This window comes from Mustela lutreola, chromosome 3 (assembly GCF_030435805.1).
Source record: "Mustela lutreola isolate mMusLut2 chromosome 3, mMusLut2.pri, whole genome shotgun sequence".
NCBI lineage: Eukaryota > Metazoa > Chordata > Mammalia > Carnivora > Mustelidae > Mustela > Mustela lutreola.
The window spans coordinates 159,946,153-159,967,602 of NC_081292.1; positions in this window are offsets into that span (position 1 = coordinate 159,946,153).

The window sequence follows — 21,450 nt, forward strand, 5'->3', positions numbered from 1 at the left end:
TCATTGTTATAAAAGTGGTAAATAGTATCAGTAAAACAATGAACTAAATGTATATATTAAAATAACCATTAGAAAACACACAAACATACAGTAAGTAGGCATAATATCTCCAACTTAATTACAAGTGGTTCAGAAAAAAATATATACATGTGCCCTGGACACATGCACACATGTGTTTGTGCACACATGTGCACACACACACACACAGATGGAGAGGGAGATCAATAAAGGGAAAAGTAAAAAGATAATGAATACTGGTAAAAGAAAAACAGCAGTTTCCTATAAAATTACTTAAAATAATATTTTGTATGCTTGACTCAAAATTTGGAATGCCCGAGTGGTTCAGTTGGCTAAACATCTAGGTCATGATCTTGGGGTCCCAGAATCAAGCCCTACATGGGTCTCCCTGCTCAGTGGGAAGTTTGCTTCTCCCTCTTCCTCTGCCTCTCTCCACTCTCCAGTGCTCGTGCTCTTTTCCTCTAATAAAGAAAGAAAGAAAGAAAATATTTTTAAAAATTGGAAATCTTTTAATATGATACACATTACTAGATTTAAGAAGAAAAACAATTCATTATTAATTAATGGACATTTCCTTAATATAATAAAATTTGTACTACTTCAATTCAAAAGTCAACAATTGATGGAAATACTCTAGAAACATTACCACTGAAGTCTAGAACAAGTGTAACTTCAATTGTATTTTCTAGTAAACTGGAGGCATTATTTAATCCAACTGGTTGTACATAGATGATAGATAGATGATGATAGATAGGTAGGTAGATGATAGATAAGAAGAAGGAAGTGGCTTAAAAATTTGGAATATTATCTTCATATGTAGAACTCTAATATTATAATACAAACTCCAGAAGAATCAATGAGAATGTACTACAAACAATAAGAGTTTAGTGAAGTGGCAGGATATAAAATTAACATCCCCAAATCAATAGCCTTAGCATTTACAAGCAATAGCAACAACCCCTTTATGGATACAATGGAAAGGAAGGCTTTCTTTACAATGAAATAATAAGTAATAATAATAATAATATATTTAGGTATAAACTTTTAAAAGTGCAATAAAAGACATAAGGAAAAATATAAATACTCATGAAAGATGTGAAAGATACATGACCAAACAGAAATATATACCGTATTCTTGAATATGAAAAGTCCACTTGATAAAGGTGTCAATTCTAAGTTAATTTTGAAATGTAATCCATCCCAATAAAATACTATGATGTTTTTCTTGGAACGAGAAAAGCTGATTAGAAAGTTCATTAAGGAATAAACAAGTCTCAGATGATGAGCTATTTTTTGCAGCAAAGGGAAAAAGGACAGGTCAAGATGGCGGAGGAGTAGCAGGCTAAGATGACATCAGGTAGCAGGAGATCAGCTAGATAGCTTATCAAACCATTCTGAACACCTACAAATCCAACAGGAGATCAAAGAGAAGAAGAGCAGCAATTCTAGAAACAGAAAATCAACCACTTTCTGAAAGATAGGACCTGTGGAGAAGTGAATCCAAACCAACAGGAAGATAGACCGTGGGGGGAGGGGCCAGCTCCTGGCAAGTGGCAGAGAAATGGAGCACAAAATAAGAACTTTTAAAAGTCTGCTCCACTGAGGTACATTGCTCCAGAGGTTAAGAAGGGCTGGAGCCCTTGCAGGGACAGTGTGGTCTCAGGTCCTGTGCGGTCACCGAAGGATCAGGGGTGTCTGAGTATCACAGAGCTCACAGGTATTAGAGCAGGAAAGCTGGCTAGAGAGACGGAGCCAAGGAGTGAGCTTTCAGCTCAGGGTTACCTTAAACTGTGATCCGTGGCACAGTCAGACCACTGCTCATTAAGCAGGGAACCCACAAGTGGCAGATCCGAGGAGACCCCCCTGGAAGAGCAGCAGTGATCTGTTCGGTTTGGAGACTCAATGGCGGGGTTGTGTGCCAGAGACAGAGATGCTCCATCACAGTCCTGGTGAGCTCAAAGCACAGCTGGAGGCCAGGGAGACAGGAGTGATTGGGTGCTATTCTCCAAGGGTGAATTGAGGAGTGGGGCCCCAAGCTCTCAGCTCCTCTGGGCCAGAGATTGGGAGGCTGCCACTTTCATTCCAGTCCTCCAGAGCTCTACAGTAAGCATTCAGGGAACAAAAGCTCCCTAGAGAACTAGATCAGATTACTTAGCCCAGTCTCTGGCAAGGGCGGTGGGATTTCACCTTGGGCAAAGACACTTGAGAATCACTACAACAGGCCCATCCCCCAGAAGATCAACAAGACCAATCTCACCTTTCAAGGAAAAGAGAGAATTCCAGAGGAGGAGAAAGCAAAGCATGGAATTCATGGCTTTCTCTCCATGATTCTTTAGTTTTGGAAAGTTAATTAATTTTTTTAATTTTTAAAAATAATTTTTAATTTTTTTCACATATTTAAAAATTTAAAAAAAATTAAAAATCTTTTTGAAACTTCATTATATTTTATATATATAATATAATATTATATATATTATTATAGTCATATTTTATCCCTCATTGTTCTAACTTTATTTCTTGTATACACTTAGGGTTTTTTCTTCTAAAAAATTTTGGGATACAACTTCTTCTAATAGATCAAAATATATCTTAAATCTAACACATGGCTTTGTTCTAGTCTCCAGTCTGAGCAAATTCTCTCCACTTTCTTTTTCTTTTTTTCCCAAACAACTTATCTTATCAACTCCTTTTTAAAAATTTTTTTTAAATTTTCATCTTTACAGTCATATTCCATCCCTTCATCATGTTTACCCTTAGTTTGTTTGTATATATATATATTTTTTCTTTCTTTTAAATTTTGGGAGGTAGTTTCTTCTAAGAGACCAAAGTACTCCCAAAATTAAGTGGGTGGCTCTGTTCTAGTCATCAGTCTAATATCTATATTTTCATTTTTTAAAAATTTTTTGAACTTCTTTTTACCCCCTTTTTTCCCTCCACAATTTGGGGTCTCTTTTAATTTGGTTAACTCACATTTTTCTGGGGTCTTTGCCACCTATTTGTTATTTTATTCTCTCTTTCATATATTCTTATCTGGATAAAATGACAAGACAGAAAAACTCAACACACAAAAAAAGCAAGAGGCAGTACTGATGTCTAGGGACCTAATCAATATGGACATTGGTAATATGTCATATCTAGAGTTCAGAATGATGATTCTCAAGGTGCTAGCTGGGCTCAAAGAAGGTATGGAAGATATTGGAGAAACCGTGTCTGGAGAAATAAAAGCCCTTTATGGAGAAATAAAAGAACTAAAATCTAACCAAGCTGGAATCAAAAAAGCCACTAATGAGGTACAATAAAAAAAAATGGAGGCTCTTACTGCTAGGATAAATGATGCAGAAGAAAGAATTAGTGATAAGAAGACCAAATGACAGAGAATTAAGGAGCTGAGCAAAAGAGAGACAACTACTGGACCACGAGGGGAGAATTTGAGAGATAAGTGATACCATAAGATGAAACAATATTAGAATATTGGGATTCCAGAAGAAGACGAAAGAGAGAGGAACAGAAGATATATTGGAGCAAATTATTGTAGAGAATTTCCCTAATATGGCAAAGGGAACAGCATCAAAATACAGGAGGTGCAAAGAACACCCCTCAAAGTCAATAAGAATAGGTCCACACCCCGTGATCTAATAGTAAAACTTACAAGTCTTAGTGACAAAGAAAAAATCCTGAAAGCAGCCTGGGACAAGAAGTCCGTAACATACAATGGTAAAAATATTAGATTGGCAGCAGACTTATCCACAGAGACCTGGCAGACCAGAAAGAACTGGCATGATATCTTCAGAGCACTAAATGAGAAAAACATGCAGCCAAGAATATTATAACCTGGTAGGCTATCATTGAAAATAGAAGGAGAGATAAAAAGCCCCCAAATCAATGAGGAATAAAGGCCTTAAATGACACATTGGACCAGATGGACATCACAAATATATTCAGAACATTTCAACCCAAAGCAACAGAATACACATTCTTCTCTAGGGCATATGGAACATTCTCCAGAATAGATCACATCCTGGATCACAAAACAGGTCTCAACTGGTACCAAAAGTTTGGGATCATTCCCTGCATATTTTCAGACCAAAATGCTCTGAAGCTAGAACTCAATCACAAGAGGAAATTTGGAAAGAACTCAAATACATGGAGGCTAAAAAGCATCATTCTAAAGAAAGAATGGGTCAACTAGGATATTAAAGAAGAATTGAAAATTTCATGGAGACAAATGACAATGAAAACACAACTGCTCAAAATCTGTGTGACACAGCAAAGGCAGTCCTGAGAGGAAAATATATAGCAATACAAGCCTTTCTTAAGAAACAAGAAAGGTCTCAAATACACAGCCTAACCCTATAAATAAAGGAGCTGGAGAAAAGAACAACAAAGAAAGCCTAAACCCTGCAGGAGAAGAGAAATAATAAAGATCAGAGCAAAAATCAATGAAATAAGAACCAAAAATGCAGTAGAACAAACCAATAAAACTAGGAGATGGTTCTTTGAAAGAATTAATAAGATTGATAAACCCTTGGCCAGACTTATCCAAAAGAAAAGAGAAAGGACCCAAATTAATAAAATCATGGATGAAAGAGGAGAGATCACAACCAACACCAAAGAAATACAAACAATTATAAGAATATATTATAAGCAACTGTACACCAGCAAATTTGACAATCTGGAAGAAATGGATGCATTCCTAGAGACATATAAACTACCACAACTGAATCAGGAAGAAATAGAAAACCTGAACAGACCCATAACCAGTAAGGAGATTGAAACAGTCATCAAAAATCTCCCAATAAACAAGAGCCCAGGGCCAGACGGCTTCCCAGGGGAATTCTACAAAACATTTCAAGAAGAATTAATTCCTATTCTCCTGAAACTGTTCCAAAAAATAGAAATGGAAGGAAAACTTTCAAACTCATTTTATGAGGCCAGCATTACCTTGATCCCAAAACCAGACAAAGATTCCATCAAAAAAGAGAATTACAGACCAATATCCTTGATGAACACCAGTGCAACAATTCTCACCAAAATACTAGCCAATAGGATCCAACATTACATTAAAAGGATTATTCACCACAACAAAATGGGAATTATTACAAGGCTGCAAGGTTGGTTCAACATCCACACATCAATCAATGTGATACAATACACTAATAAAAGAAAGAACAATAACCACATGATACTCTCAATAAATTCTGAAAAAGCATTTGACAAAGTACAGCATCCTTTCTTGACCAAAACTCTTCAAAGTATAGGGATAGAAGGTACATACCTCAATATCATCAAAGCCATCTATGAAAAACCCACAGCAAATATCTATTCTCAATGGAGAAAAACTGAGAGCTTTTTTGCTAAGGTCAGGAGCACAGCAGGGATATCCATTATCACCACTGCTATTCAATATAGTACTAGAAGTCCTAGACTCAGCAATCAGACAACAAAAAGAAATTAAAGGCATCAAAAGCAAAGAAGTCAAACTATCGCTCTTTGCAGATGATATGATACTTTATGTGGAAAACCAAAAGACTCCACTCTAAATCTGCTAGAATTTGTATAGGAATTCAGTAAAATGTCAGGATATGAAATCAATGCACAGAAATCAGTTGCATTTCTCTACACCACCAACAAGACAGAAGAAAGAGAAATTAAGGAGTCAATCCTATTTACAATCGCACCGAAAACCATAAGATACCTAGCAGCAAACCTAACCAAATAGGCAAAGAATCTGTACTCAGAAAACTAAAAAGTACTCATGAAAGAAATTGAGGAAGACACAAAGAAATGAAAAAATGTTCCATGCCCCTGGATTGGAAGAACAAATATTGTGAAAATGTCTATGCTACATAAATCCATCTACACATTTAATGCAATACCTATCAAAATGATATCCATTTTTTTCAAAGAAATGGAACAAATAATCCTAAAATTTATATGGAACCAGAAAAGACCTCGAATAGCCAGAGGAATGTTGAAAAGGAAAGCCAAAGTTGGTCGCATCACAATTCCAGATTTCAAGCACTATTACAAAGCTGTCATCATCAAGACAGTATGATACTGGCACAAAAACAGACACATAGATTAATGGAACAGAAAAGAAAGCCCAGATATATACTCTCAACTCTATAGTCAACTCATCTTTGACAAAACAGGAAAGAATGTCCAATGGAAAAAAAAAGACAGCATCTTCAACAAATGGTGTTGGGAAAATTGGACAGCCACAGGCAGAAAAATGAAACTGGACCGTTTCCTTACACCACACACAAAAATAGACTCAAAATGGCTGAAGGGTCTCAATGTGAGAAAGGAATCCATCAGAATTCTAGAGGAGAACACAGGCAACAACCTCTTTGACCTCAGCTGCAGCAACTTCTTCCTAGGAACATCACCAAAGGTGAGGGAAGCAAGGGCAAAAATGAACTATTGGGACTTCATCAAGATCAAAAGCTTCTGCATAACAAAGAAAACAGTTAACAAAACCAAAAAGATAGCTGACAGAATTGGAGAAGATATTTGCAAGCATCATATCTGATAAAGGGCTAGTATCCAAATTCTATAAAGAACTTATCAAACTCAACATTCAAAGAATATAGAATCCCATCAAGAAATAGGCAGAGGATATGAACAGACATTTCTGCAAAGAAGACATCCAGCTGGCCAACAGACACATGAAAGAGTGTTCCACATCACTCAGCATCAGGGAAATACAAATCAAAACCACAATGAGATACCACCTCACACCAGTCAGAATGGCTAAAATGAACATGTCAGGAAATGACAGATGCTGGCAAGGATGCGGAGAAAGAGGAACCCTCCTACTCTGTTTGTGGAATGGCAAGCTAGTGCAACCACTCTGGAAAACAGCATGGAGGTTCCTCAAAAAGTTGAAAATAGAACTACCCTATGACTTGCAATCACACTATGGGGTATTTACCCCAAATATACAAACGTAGTTATCCGAAGGGGCACGTGCACCTGAATGTTTATAACAACAATGTCCACAACAGCCAAACTATGGGAAGAGCCTAGATGTCCAACAACAGATAAATGGATAAAGAAGAGGTGGTATATATATATACAATGGAATACTATGCAACCATCAAAAGAAATCTTGCCATTTGCGGCGACGTGGATGGAACTAGAGGGTGTTATGCTGAGTGAAATATGTCAATCAGAGAAAAACAATTATTATATAATCTCCCTGATATGAGGAAATTGAGAGGCAACATGGGGTGTTTGGGGGTGGGAAAATATAAATGAAACAAGATGGGATTGGGAGGGAGACAAACCATAAGAGACTCTTAATCTCACAAAACAAACTGAGGGTTGCTGTACAGAGGGGGGTAGGGAGAAGGTGGTAGGATTATGGACATTAGGGAAGGTATGTGCTATGGTGAGTACTGTGAAGGGTAAACCTGGCAATTCACAGACCTGTACCCCTGGGACCAATAATACTTTATATGTTAATAAAAAAAAAACTAAATGAAAAGGTTAAAAAAAGAAAGAAACAAGCACAACCAGCAAAGTAAAGGTTGAAATAGTATGTGGTAGTGATAATTATCATACCTAATATTAAAACACTTTAAGGTCTCCATAACTGAAACAGTATGGTGATATTTCACTAACAAACTGTAAAACTAATGAGACTAGAACATCCAAAACATCAAGTATGTCTAGAATTTAGTAATGATAAATGGTCATCTAAAGTCAAGGAGAGACAAATTTTTAGTAAACGGTATTGGAACAACTGGATAAGTATATGGAACTAAAATTTTATCCATTCCTCCCACTGTGTATGAGGATACATTACAAATGAATCTGAAATATCTTAATAAAGAAATGAAATTATAAAAGTACTGGAAAACATTGGTGAATTTGTTTTTTAACCCAGGAGAGAAAAACTCTCTCCTCTCTTTTCTATATATCCATCTACCCACCCATGCATCCATGAAAAGGACTTAGATACAAGAAAAAAATCAAAGTATATACTTTTAAATGTGTACTTGAATAGTAACATCTATATATACTGGAAACCTTCCCTTTAGAGTACGTATCTATTTTCTAGCTTTGTCTATTGGAAAGTCCAAAAGGCAATGCCAGCCCACTACTGGAGAATATGTACAGGACCCAGATTATGATCTCTATTATTTTCCACTAAAAAGAACTAGTACTCTTTGGAGAATGGCTGATACCAGATGTGGGGTGAAAAATATACAAGATGACTCAAGAGCACCACGTGTAAAGATTATAGGCACTAACATGATAGGACTCCCACTGTCCTAAATTATAAGAGATTGAGCATTAAAAAGTTTAAACATTGCAAAGATGAAAACAATTGATACAGTAAAGTCTGTAAGAAATAGTATATTTTTTTAAGATTTTTATTTATTTATCTGACAGAGAGAAACCACAAGCAGGCAGAGAGGCAGTCAGAGAGAGTAGAGGAAGCAGGCTCCCCGCTGAGGAGAGAGCCCGATGTGGGGCTCGATCCCAGGACCCTGAGATTATGACCTGAGCCAAAGGCAGAGGCTTAACCCCCTGAGCCACCCAGGCACCCTAAGAAATAATATTTTTAAAACTTACTGATACTATAAAATTTGCCAGAAAACAACTTATGACTTTGAGAATTGATCTTTTTAAGGAAAAAAAAAACAAAAAGGGCATCCTTTTTTATTATTGGAAAAGTTAGCCAAAAAGAGTCTGTTCCTTAGAGATAGTTCCAGCTAATCAACATAGATAAAGTGGTTAAATTAGAAAATCACCATTTTGCAAATGTTAATTAAATAATGAATACAGATAATAATCAATGGATTCTAAAATTACTGAGTAAAAAGTTGATGGGAATTTTTAATGGAGGAATCAGGCTGTTAATGCTTAAATGTAAGCATTAGTAAAAGTGAAATGAACAGATATTTTTGTTCTTCCTAATGTGATGCACCAGGAAGTACAGAACACAACTTATGAGGATGTCTTGTCAAATAATTGAATCTGAATCTAATTACCTCTCTATATATTATTATAATTTTACAAGAAATAAAGGGATAGAGAGATATGGTAAATGACACCACAGGGAAACCCTCAGACAAAGCGTGTTGAATTCAATTTCTCCAACTCAACTGTGGCATGGAGAACACAAGGATGAGAGACACTGTTAGAGCATAAAGATCATTTAAGAGAAGGGTTAAGCCTAAATGGCTTAGTCAGTACAGCACGTAATTCTTAATCTTGGGGTTGTAAGTTTGAGCCCCACACTGGGTGAAGACATTACTTAAAAATAAAATCTTTAAGAAAAAAATGCGTAAGAGACATAAAAATCAAAAGCAATGTGGTATCCTGCTTGGGCTGATACTCTAACTATAAAAAAGACATCTCTAAAACAATTAGGAAAATTTCAAAATAAATTGGATATTAAATAGAATTAGGGTATGACTGTTAATTTTGTTAGCTATAATAATGGTGATTATATTACAAAAATAAATGTCTTTATTCATTAGAGATGCATGCTCATGTATTTCTGGGTGAAAAAAATAACATAATACTTGGGATTTGCCTTAATATATTCCTGGAAACAAAGTAATACATGTAAGGTTTTCAGAGTTGCCAATATTCATTTTTATCACCACAAAAATATAATGAGATCTCTCTATGCCAAAATATCCAACCTCCCAGGCACGCTACCATATCTTATTGGTGTCACTGGCCATTCTTCCTAAGTTTTCAGATACTGGTGCTTATAAAATGTCCGCGATTTCAAAACACTGCATTTGTCTGTTGGGAAAGAAGCAAAGACAAAACTGGTGATCACCTGACCCTCAGGAGTTCAGGATTTTTCAGTGGAGCTATAATACATACTTTAAAGAACATAGAGGCAGTGTATTTTAACAGAAGGTACCCACGCGCAGTAATACTGGAGAGTCATTTTTCCATTTTGGGAGGGTCATTACCCAACGGCAGTTCATGGCTCCTGCAGCTGTCTCAAGATTATGGTTAAAAACAATAGCGCTAGATGTGCACTTAAAATGTCAACCTACAAGGGACCTTGGGAAGGAAAAGACAGCAGAGCTCAATTTGCTACTTAAAGCACAAACCACTGTTAGAAACCACAGTGAGGAGGTCAGCAGCGGATGTTTATGATTGCCATCTCTAAAATATGTGGGCTGCAGCTGGAGGAGCCATTACAAATGATAGAACGACTCTTCATGAGTTGCTGCTGGCTTTGTTCTCAGCGAACCCCCGTTAGGCCTATCTGCAAATTCTGCCCACTAAGGATATATAGAGTTGCCTCAGGTTCAAGCAGAGCAGTGGAAAATAACAGCATCCCCCAAACAGGAAATGTACCAGGGACTCAGATGCTTGCTAGGTGTTCCTACTGAAAGTCTTTCTACATACGGGTTGCACTGAGGATTGAGTTATACTTCTATTTATTTAACCATCTGTTCACTTAAACAGATTTATTACACAAGTAAACTCTAAGCAAAAGCAGGAAAAGCTCGGCTCCAGTAGAGCTTCTAGGCAAATGATGGAACTCGCTTTTACCAAATAATCACATTGATGAGCATGACAAACACAAAATCACAGACTGTGATAAGGAAAAAAAAATAAGTTTCTTTATGAGTATATAGCAATGAGATTCTTTTCTAGGCTAAGGATTCAAGAAAGGTTTTCCTAGGGAATGACACTTATCTGAGACTTGATGGAAGAAAAGGTGTGCCCTGGGCAAAGTTGGCATGGCAGGAACTTTTCCAGGCAGAGGGACTGAAAAAGTCAACACGCAGCTCCAGGAGGCCAGATGGGCGGTCACACAAGAAGGAAGAGGAGAATGAGGCTAGATGAGAATGAGGCTTATAAGCCTAACTTAAAAACTCTGTAGCCACGTTAAGGAGTTTGGATTTTTATAAGAGCAATTGGAAACGCCGAAAAATATTAGGCAAAGAGTAACGAGATCATCTCTCTATTTTAAGAAGATCACACTAACTTTAGTGTGGAGAATGCATTGTAGAGAAATTGGATAGAAAGAAAGATTGCAGGGATGCCTGGGTGGCTCAGTCAGTTAAGCCGTTGCCTTCAGCTCAGGCCATGATCCCAGGGGTCTGGCATCGAGTCCCACATCCGGCTCCTTGCTTGGCGGGAGCCTGCTTCTCCCTCTGCCTCTGCCTGCCACTCTGCCTGCGTGTGATCTCTCTCTCTCTCTCTCTCTGACAAATAAATAAATAAATAAAATCTTAAAAAAAAAAAAAAAAAGATTGCAAATGGGTATTGCAAATGTCCAAGCAAGAAATTACAGTAAATAAAATGGAGTTGGTGGCAATAGAGATGGAGAGAGAGCCCAAGAGACATGTCGAGAAGGTCTGATAGGTCTTTGAAAGGGATTAAAGAGGAAAAGGGAGCATGGGGCAGGGGGCAAGCAATGTATAGCAGAGGGATTTGTCCAAGCAACCTCCACCTTATTTGTGCATCTTATTTGTATCTTATTTGTGCAACTGGATGGGTGAAGGCCACAATTGTGGAGATGGGAAACATTCAAAGAAAACTAGGCTTGGAGATGGTTGGTCTGAGATATGTTGAATGCAGGATACTTTATTGGAGATGCCAAATGGACAAATCAGTGCAAAAACATGTAGCTCAAAGAAAGGTCTAGAGATATGAGAGTCATTAGCCAGATGGTAAATGAAGCCAGAGGCAAAAATGAGGTCTCCTAAAGTACCCTCAATGAGCTGAATCAAGCCAACAGGGAAGGTTGATTGTTTGGTTTTTACCAGCCAAATGCTTTAAATTTTTCTGAACTTAAGAATATTTAAGGGGAAAAAAAAGAATATTTAGATATTACATGTATTTTCCATTTTAACAATTTTCTGTCTTTCCTACCAGGCCTCTTAATATATTTGCAATACCTGCAGGCTTTAAAAGCATTTTAGTTGTAGCAATATGGCTGGAGAAAGAAGCGCATGTAGGATAGTCTTGAGCAATTTCATTAGAAATAGGATAGTCTTGAGCAATTTCATTACATATTGAACATTTGGGTAGAGACCCATGAAGCCTGCAAAAGAGACTGGGAAATAGCTGAAGTGCTAAGGGTTAGGACGGAAATCTTTTTAAAAAGGCATTATGTCTTTATGGAAAAATTTATAAAATTATGAAATAACATTATTTGCTAAAGATGTATTTTGCATTATCTGAACCATGATCATTATACCCTATAGTATATTCATTTCAAATTTCCCATTTTTTTCTGATGTGTAAAGGATATAAAGTTTATCATCTAATGGGGAAGCACACATTTAAATGATGTATAAATTTATTTAAACTTACACTGCATCTTACTGTCATTTTTTTCTAGTTATAATAGCTTTTAAATATAATAGAAATTGTTTCATTGGGCTATCATATGTAATTTTTCATTCCTACATGGTCCAATTCTGAAAACCTGGGAAGTCATTATATAATTTCAAGCATCACCATCTATGAAAAGAGAATAAGGAATGAAAAATATTGAAAATGTGTGGAAGCACCTAACTGAAAAAAAAGGTATTTCACTATAACTGCAGAAAGAAATACTAACATGACAAAGAATCATCATTCATTTGCAACCTTTATAATAAAAATTTATAGTGACATTTGTCTTTTCACAATAAATTTATTTTCTCCAGCTTTAGGCAAAGACATTATGCTGTATTTAATGCACTGAATTAATGAATATTCAAATAAGTTATATGCTAATAATAATTTTCTTACAATCTTATGCAATTGTCATCTTTTTTTTTAATACTGTAATTGGTTGAACTTTAAATTAAAAGAAAATTAAATCTGTTCTTAAGACCGATCATTGAGAAGCACTGTAACAAAGCAGCTAGGAGTATGCACAGTTAAGGTCCAGATTCCCTGGGTTCAGATGTCAAACACTGCTGCTTTCCAACTCTTTCACTCTTAATATTTTATGTCTCAGTTTCTCCATATGGAAAAGGGGTTAATAACACTAACTAGCTCATGGGGTTGTCATGAAGATCGAATTAATTGCTACAAGTGCTTAGAATAATGCCTAGCATTTAACAAACAGTGTTTGTTATTACTTCTGTTATTATTACATAAAATTGAAGCTCCTGCTTCCCATTAAAAAATTATCATCAAAGGATACCAAAATATATTTGGGATATGCTACAGACTGAATGTTTATGTCCCCTCGAACTTCCTATGTTGAAAACCTAAACTCCAAAGAGATGATACTTTGACTTGGGGCCTCGGGAGATGATTAGGTCACCAGAGTGGAGCCCTCATAAGTAGCATTGATGCTTTGAGTAAAGGGGAGGAAGAGAACGCCCTCTCCCCGTGCACCAAGGGAGAATACAGCAAAAATGTATCAGAAAGCTGGTCTTCACCAGACAATGAATCTCCCTGAGCCCTGATCTTGGACTTCCTGGCCTCCAGATCTGTGAAAAACAAATGTCTGTTGTTTATAAGCTACCTGAAGCCTGTGATATTTTGTTCTAACAGCCCAAAAAGATCAAGACAGGAGAATAATACAACCCATTCCAAATATATACACTATAGAAACACACAATCAAATGAATTTTTTGAAAGACACTACAGAATTTAATCATATTTTTCACTCACTCAACCAAATATTAGTGAGTATCTACTATGTGTTAGGTGATATATTATTCCTGGGGATACATGTCAGTCTCTACCTGCCCTAACACAGTTTATATTCTAATAAAGAGACAGGCATTAAATAAACACTGTCTCTGTCATTCACACACACATGCAGAGGAGCGTCTTTTCCTCTCACATTCACATGCAAACAATAATTTTACATTTTGAAAAAGGATCATAAAACGCAAGTATAGGATATCATATGGCAGGAAGACTTGATTAGAGCTAAGAATTAACATACAGTGAAAATGTCATTTCAATCCTCCAGTAAGGTACAAGAAATACAGCCAGTATGCATAGTTGATATGGTGTGTGTGTGTGTGTCTACCCACACATGCACCTGTGCACATGCACACAGCATCCCAGGCTTCTGGTTTTGGTAAAAGCCCTTTCTTAGATGTTAGTAATATTTGAGTCAACATAGAGACTGACTTGTACTGTTAGGAACTAGTTTAAACTCCAGATGCATTTCTGTGAAATATGCTTTGGAACAATCCATCCAGAAAGTTCTGAGTTAAGGAGAGAAGAAACTGCGTGACAGAGCATATAGAAATAGCATCTGTCACCACTGGGCATTCTCACCTGTGTGGTACCAGTTACCACATCTGAGGAGAACTGACCAAAATTTGTTTCCTTTTAACTTGAGTGTATCACAAAACTTTGATTTTTGAGTTTGTTTGACTTGTCCTAATTCCTCGACAAGGTCTACTTTCACTTTCATACCTTCCAGGAATATTCTTATCATGTTTCTTAATAATTTTTAATATCCTGAAAACAGTCCAGCTGTTCACTGATATGATCTTGTCCAATGAGCTTTACATCTAATTTTATGCACATGATCACAATCTAAACTTTGTTATTACCAATAAACATAACCTCTGTATCTCAGTTTCCAGCATTATTTCCTTCTTTTCCTAACTTTCTTTTTAACCCAATCCAGTAATTATTAAAGTAGGGTTTGCCTGCTTCCTAGAAAATCATTTTAACCATTGCTTTCTCCTTTACCTCCAACATCTCGTTCTCATCGTCCTCATTCTCACTGATGATATTGATTCCAAATTCATGGAGGAAAAAATAAATGAATCCTAAGACCTTGCTCCATGACCACGGCTCAGCTATCAGCATCTATAGTCATAAACCCTGACTACTCCCTGGAGATTAAGGAGGAACTGGCCATGCTTCACTCTCTCTGTCAGCTTTCTTACCTCGTGCATTCAGTCTTGCCTCTTCTCTCCTGCTCAAGAACACCACTCTACAACTGTCCTTTGTCCCTTCTACATTTTGTTCCTGTCTACTGGATCCTTCCCAGTAGATAACATACTACTGGAGGATCTACTGGATCAACATATAAATATGTTGAAATGTTTCTCATTTAAAAAATATTTTGGCCCCCATTCCCCTTATTGCCCTGTTTCTCTTCTGTTTGTTGTAGTCAACTTCCCCAGAGTTCTGGTACTCTCCTAAAGCCTTCTGCTCTCATTCTTTTTGAATTTGTCTGCATAACCATTGCTCTACAACTCCACTGAAGCCTCCCTTCAGTGGCCATAAATAATATCCATGTTGTTAAGTTTAGTGTTAAATTTTTAATCTTTTTATTTACATTTTTTTCTAGCTTCATCAAGATATAACTGACATACCATACTGTGTAAGTCTATATTGTACATCTACAGTATACAATTATGTCCTGACCTATAGATTTGTATGTCCAGGGCGCTTGGGTGGCTCAGTGGGTTAAGCCGCTGCCTTCAGCTCAGGTCATGATCTCAGGGTCCTGGGATCGAGTCCCACATCGGGCTCTCTGCTCAGCAGGGAGCCTGCTTCCTCCTCTCTCTCTGCCTGCCTCTCTGCCTACTTGTGATCGCTCTCTCTGTCAAATAAATAAATAAAATCTTTAAAAAAAAAAAAAAGATTTGTATGCCCAGTTACCAACCAAAGATCTATACTCTGACATTGAATGGACATCACAAACTTAACGTGTCCCAAACGTAATTCCTGGTATCCTTCTCACAAACTTCCTTATCTCAGTAATGAAAACTTTGTTTTTTCAGTAGCTCACCATGTCAAAAAAAAAAAAAAAAAGTGTCTTTGCTTGCTTTCTCATATCTGATATTCATCAGTGAACATTGTCAGCACAAACTTCAAAATCTATTCAGAATTTTACTCCTCACTACCACCATGGCTACAATTTTGGTCCAAGCCCTAATCATATCTCATCTGTATTACAATAGTCTTCTACCCTGTCTCCTTCACTTAGACTTTGTCTCCCCTTAAGGCTTCCCTTTGTCTCTTTATACTCTATTCACATTTTTATAGTGTCATTTTTTTATACCACTCATATCTCATGACTTCTCTGCTCAAAATCTCTGTTGGCTTCTGGGGCAAACATGAAGATGCACCACCAGATGCCCTTTCAATGAGGAAACTGCTACCCAAATGTAGAGTGCAGTCAGCTGATGGCTGCTGTTATCCCATCGGAATCTGCTCAGGTGCTAAAATCACCTCACCTGTATCTAGTGACTAAGCAAGGCAGGTGTGGAAAGGCCCCATCATTTTGACCTGGTGTGGGACAACTCTGAAGAGCCACATCTGCTTCAGACCACTGAGTTGTTCAAGGTTTTGTTGACCCATATCACAATTTGACTTCTCCAATTAAAATTACAGTATCCCAGTCAATAGCTCTCTCTAGACCCTCTCAGCTTAATTCTTCTTCATAGTATTTATTGCTATCTGGCACACTTTAAAATCTACAGACTTAACTTTTATCCCCACCCCAAATGGAATATATTCTCCGTGAGGGCAGGATCTTTTTGTTCACTGCAGTATCCCTGGTGTCTAGAAAATTGCCAAGACCTGGTAGTCACACACAAAAAAATTTGTTAAATGGTCTAATTAGATAATTGACTCATTTATATACCATCACTGTTCAATATATGCAATGACAATGGTGTCATTAAAGATAGAGAATTATATAAATTGTGTAAAGATAAGCATTACCAATGATAGAAGTATTTGGAAACAGGCTTGGGTGTAGATAAGGTTCATTACATGTATTAGAAACTCAAGAAGTGCCTGTTATTAGTGATGATAATAGTGACAGGCATTATAGTGATGTCTGCTGAATGCCCAAAGGACCAATGAACAGTGCTCTGCACATTGTAACAGCTTAATAAAAAATTAGGAGATTAGTCACCAAGACATTTTATACCTTGTCAATATGTAAATACGCACAGAAATAACCCAGAAAGTAAAATGAGAAATCACTTTGCTACTAGTTAGCTGGCATCTTCTAGAGTCAGGGTCTTAAATGGTATTCTCAGAAACAAAACAGGAAAGGAATGACATTTTGGTCAAGATTCTTTTGGCACAAGGCCAGGTGCCCATTTGGACCTATCCCATGAAATCTCTTAAATATTGCCATGATCTCTTAGAGGTCAAGCCTTTATTAATTCAAGAGAAGACAAAACTAAAAAGTCTTGGGAAAAAAAAAAAAAGGTTGGAGAGAGAAAATAGGATACAAATAAAACTCGCGTTAGATGCTGCCAGCTATGTCAGTTTTTCTTATTTTGAGGTGGTCATCAGCAAGGACCTGTTACAAAATGGTAACTATTTCGCCACAGAGAACTTGCTATGTAACTATCAACTCCAGAACTTAGTGATTTAAAACAATCACGTCTTTGTTCCAGATTCCATGGGTAGACATTTTGGACTGGGCTCAGCAGGCCAAGTTTATCTATGCTGAGCCCATTCTAGAGTTTGGGCCTGCAGCTGAGACAGCTGGGGTGGTGAGGATAGCTGAGAACGTTCTCCTCATGGCGTCTTTCACTCTTTGCCACATGTCTACGGTGTTGCAAGAAAGCAAGAGTGGAAGTTGCAGTTGTCCTTACGGCCCAGGCCTGGAGCTCTTCCACATAATTTCTGCCATATTCTACTGGGCAAAATGAGCCAAGAAACCATCCTGGTTTTAAGGAGTGGTGAGATGGGCTCCACCTCACAAGTTGAGGAATCACAAAGAATTTGTACCTATTTTCAATTTCCCACTGACATATAATGAAACTGAGCCCCTCAGAACCACAATTAAAGAATATGGGTAAAGTCTTCAAGTATTTTGTTTATAGGTCTCCAGCTGCTAAAGCATTTGGCATTTGATATATATATCAATAAAAATGTAAAAAATAAAAGTATAATTCATGTACCATAAAATTCACCATTTTAAGGTGTGCAATTCAGTGATTATTAGTATATTCACAAAGTTGTGCAATCATTCACTGCTATCTAATTTTTATCACCCCAAAGAGAAACCCCATACCCATTAACAGTCACTCCACATTCTCTCCTTCCCACAGCCCTTGGCAACCACTAATCTATTTTCCATCTCTATGGATATGCCTTTTCTAGATATTTTACATAAATTAAATCATGCAACATGTGGACTTTTGTGTCTGGCTTTCCCCAATGCTTTCAAAGTTCACCCATATTGTAGGATGTATCAGTGTTTTATTCCTTTCTATGGCTGAATATAATATTCTACTGTATGAATATACCACATTTTATTTATCCATTCATCAATTGGTGGACATTTGGGTTGTTTCTACTTTGAGGCTCTTATGAATATGCTGTTATAGGATATCTATGTATAAATTTTTTTTTAAGATTTTATGTATTTATTTGACAGAGATCACAAGCAGGCAGAGAGGCAGGCAGAGAGAGAGGACGAAGCAGGCTCCCTGCTGAGCTGAGAGCCCGATTTGGGGCTCAATCCCAGGACCTTGAGATCATGACCTGAGCCAAAGGCAGAGGCTTTAACCCACTGAGCCACCCAGGTGCCCCTCTATGTATAAAATTTTACGAATTAAAAAATATGTAATTTTCTTGGGTGTATCTCAGAAGTGGGATAGTTGGATGTTGATGTAATGCTATATGCAGTATTTTCATTGTATGGCTGCTTGATTGAGGCACACCAATGTGTTTTATGCATTCTTAAAGATACAGAGGTAAAAATAAAAGTCAACTTTGATATCCGTTTCCAGTAGGGTAGACCAAATGGAAAGGCTTGGGGTTCTTTCTCCACCAAGTTCAAATTCATTACTATTGTTCAAGATAATCAAGGTAGGAACAATTATCTGGAGGCAGTAGCCAAAGAAAATGATCCCTAGCCCACCACCCCTGTTTACATATCTTACAATAACCGAGGTATTTTCCTTTCTGTCTTTAGTGTTATTAATATGCCTCGAGTTGAGGTCATTGATAAGCCCTATTGTTTGGAGGCACACCCTTTGCTACACATTGACCTCACACCCACGTCAAATCAAGGTGTTTTATACACCTCACTGCAGAAGTATCCACAGAGCAATAGCCACAGCACAGGTATCACCTAGGAGTTTCTTAGAAATGCAGGGTACGTGGCCCATTCTAGATCTACTTAATTAAGAACGTGCGTTTGAACGAGACTCCGTACGCACATTAAGGTTTGCAAGGCGGTGCTATCGAACCATCTTAATCCACTGAGCTCCTAGAACTTAAAGCTGGAGGCTCAGTCTTCTAACCAAAGTCTTCCTGTGAGAATGCAGACATTAAGTTTTATTACACAGAACAAGGAGAATGATTCCCCATGTCAACTACGCTTCAGGCAGGACAGGACTCCAAGTGCTTTCCAAGCATTTTCTCATTCTATTCTTATGCAAATCGATCACTTTTGTCCTGTTTTACAGATAGCACGCTCAGGGCTCAAAGAGCTCAAGCTCCTTACCCATGGCCACAGCTTTTAAACCAACCACGAGGGGCACCTGGGTGGCTCATCGAGCCCCGCATCGGGCTCTCTGCTCAGTGGGGAGTCTGCTTCCCACTCTCTCTGTCTCTGCCTGCCTCTCTTCCTACTTGTGATCTCTGTCAAATAAAAAAATAATAATAATTTAAACCAACCACGAGTCAAATTCCAATTTTTCTGATTCTACAGCTCAAGCTCCTTACCGCTGTTCTCTTGCACTCAGCAATGTCTGCAAATAATAGCCCCACAATCTAACTCATTAAAAAAAAAAAAATCTATTCTTTATCAACTTCCTTAACAATTTACATATGTTCTTCTCTATCCATGAGAGCAAAAGCTCCAGGACATGAAGGCAGTAATTTGGACCTTGTCTTTGCTCTGTCTCCAGTATCTGGAATAGTACCTACTAGATGTTAAACCTCACTAAGTTTGTTAAAGGACCAAACTAATTTGGAAATGGCTTATGGAAATGAGGAAAATGTCATCTTTAGTCACTTCTCTTTCAATTTCTCAGCCTTGGACTTGACTTGTAATAGGAATGCTAATGGCTGGTTCGTTGTGGCACTGAAGCATATATCTTCAATGAAAACAGAAGTAATATGGTGTTCTACACCAGCACTAACTCCTCACGATGTCATCTTATCACAGGGCATTTTGACACAGTACAACCTTGAAGGAGCTGTATTTGCAGCTAAAAATGCATCTTGTCAGTCGTTGTTTTATTAGGAAACATCAGGGTGGAGATGTCAGTCGGGGCCGGGCACCCTGGTGCATTTTGCAAAAACTGAAAATGCTCAGCGTCACAGTGGTGAGATATGCATTGGGAGAAATTTCGATGTGTTCCCCAGGGACTAATAGTGCAAGAAATTCCTGAAACCAAACATTCTACTTCATCCATCTTGCACATGATTATCTTACAGTGGGACTACTTGTTATTCACCTCCATTCCATTAGGCAAACCAATTACATGCCAAGCTAGCTTTATAAATAGAACCCTGAGTAGGTGGGCCATAGCCGAAGGAAAACAAGAGAATAAATTCATTTATATAATCTCATCTTTTAGAGTAGAAACTGTCTTTTCCATTTATATGAACAGAAACTGTCAGAATTCGTCAGAGAGAGGTAGGAAAGTGTACAATTATTTAAAAATGCTGAGGAAAACACAGAAGACCTCCAGCATTTCTTTTTAGGATATAAATCCCTATCAGACATGCCGAAAATTGCATTGTGGTTATTGAGGCAATATCCACCCTGATTTATTGACAAAGCTATTCTGCATCTCATGCTAATACCCATCTTGATCCATACACAAGTCTTATTGGCATTAATGAGAATATCTTATTTGACTGTGGATGGCAAACGGCTAAACTAGGTAATGAGATGAAGGTGCATGTAATCTTATTTGACACCTGACAAGAAGGGCGCACACCTGCGCAGCCAAAGGGTAGCTGTTCTAATTAATCCTTTCATGAAATTTTACAAACTTGCCTCCAAAACTTCAAAAGCAAGATATTCTTATTGAACGAGAGACACTAACCCCCAGAACCAGCTACATAATTTGTAGGACCTAGTGCACAATGAAAATGCAAGGTTTCCTGTTCCAAATCATGGGGGGAGGAGGGGGAGAGGGGAAGAAATGCCATTAAAGGCATTAAAATATAAAGCTTTTCTCCTTTCTTCTGCAGTCTCTCTTCTAATTTGTCATGATGATGCTATATTTACTACTTAATTTCATTCTAAGAATGTTAAGATTTTAAATTACTAGCATGAATTTTGCCATTTATCTTTATATGATGAAATGCCAGTTTTAAATGCAATTAACAGAGCATTTAACTTCTATTATGAACCACTGAGATTAAGACTAATTCTGTGGCTTATCCCTTGAGAGTGCACAGAACGGACCAGGAGAGATGACCTCAAGCTAGATTTTCAGAAAGAGAGTGGCCCCCAAGGTCAGCTTGTATATTCATGGGACAAGTGCAGACCCACACAGCTGCCAGGAACTTGGCTCACATCCCAGA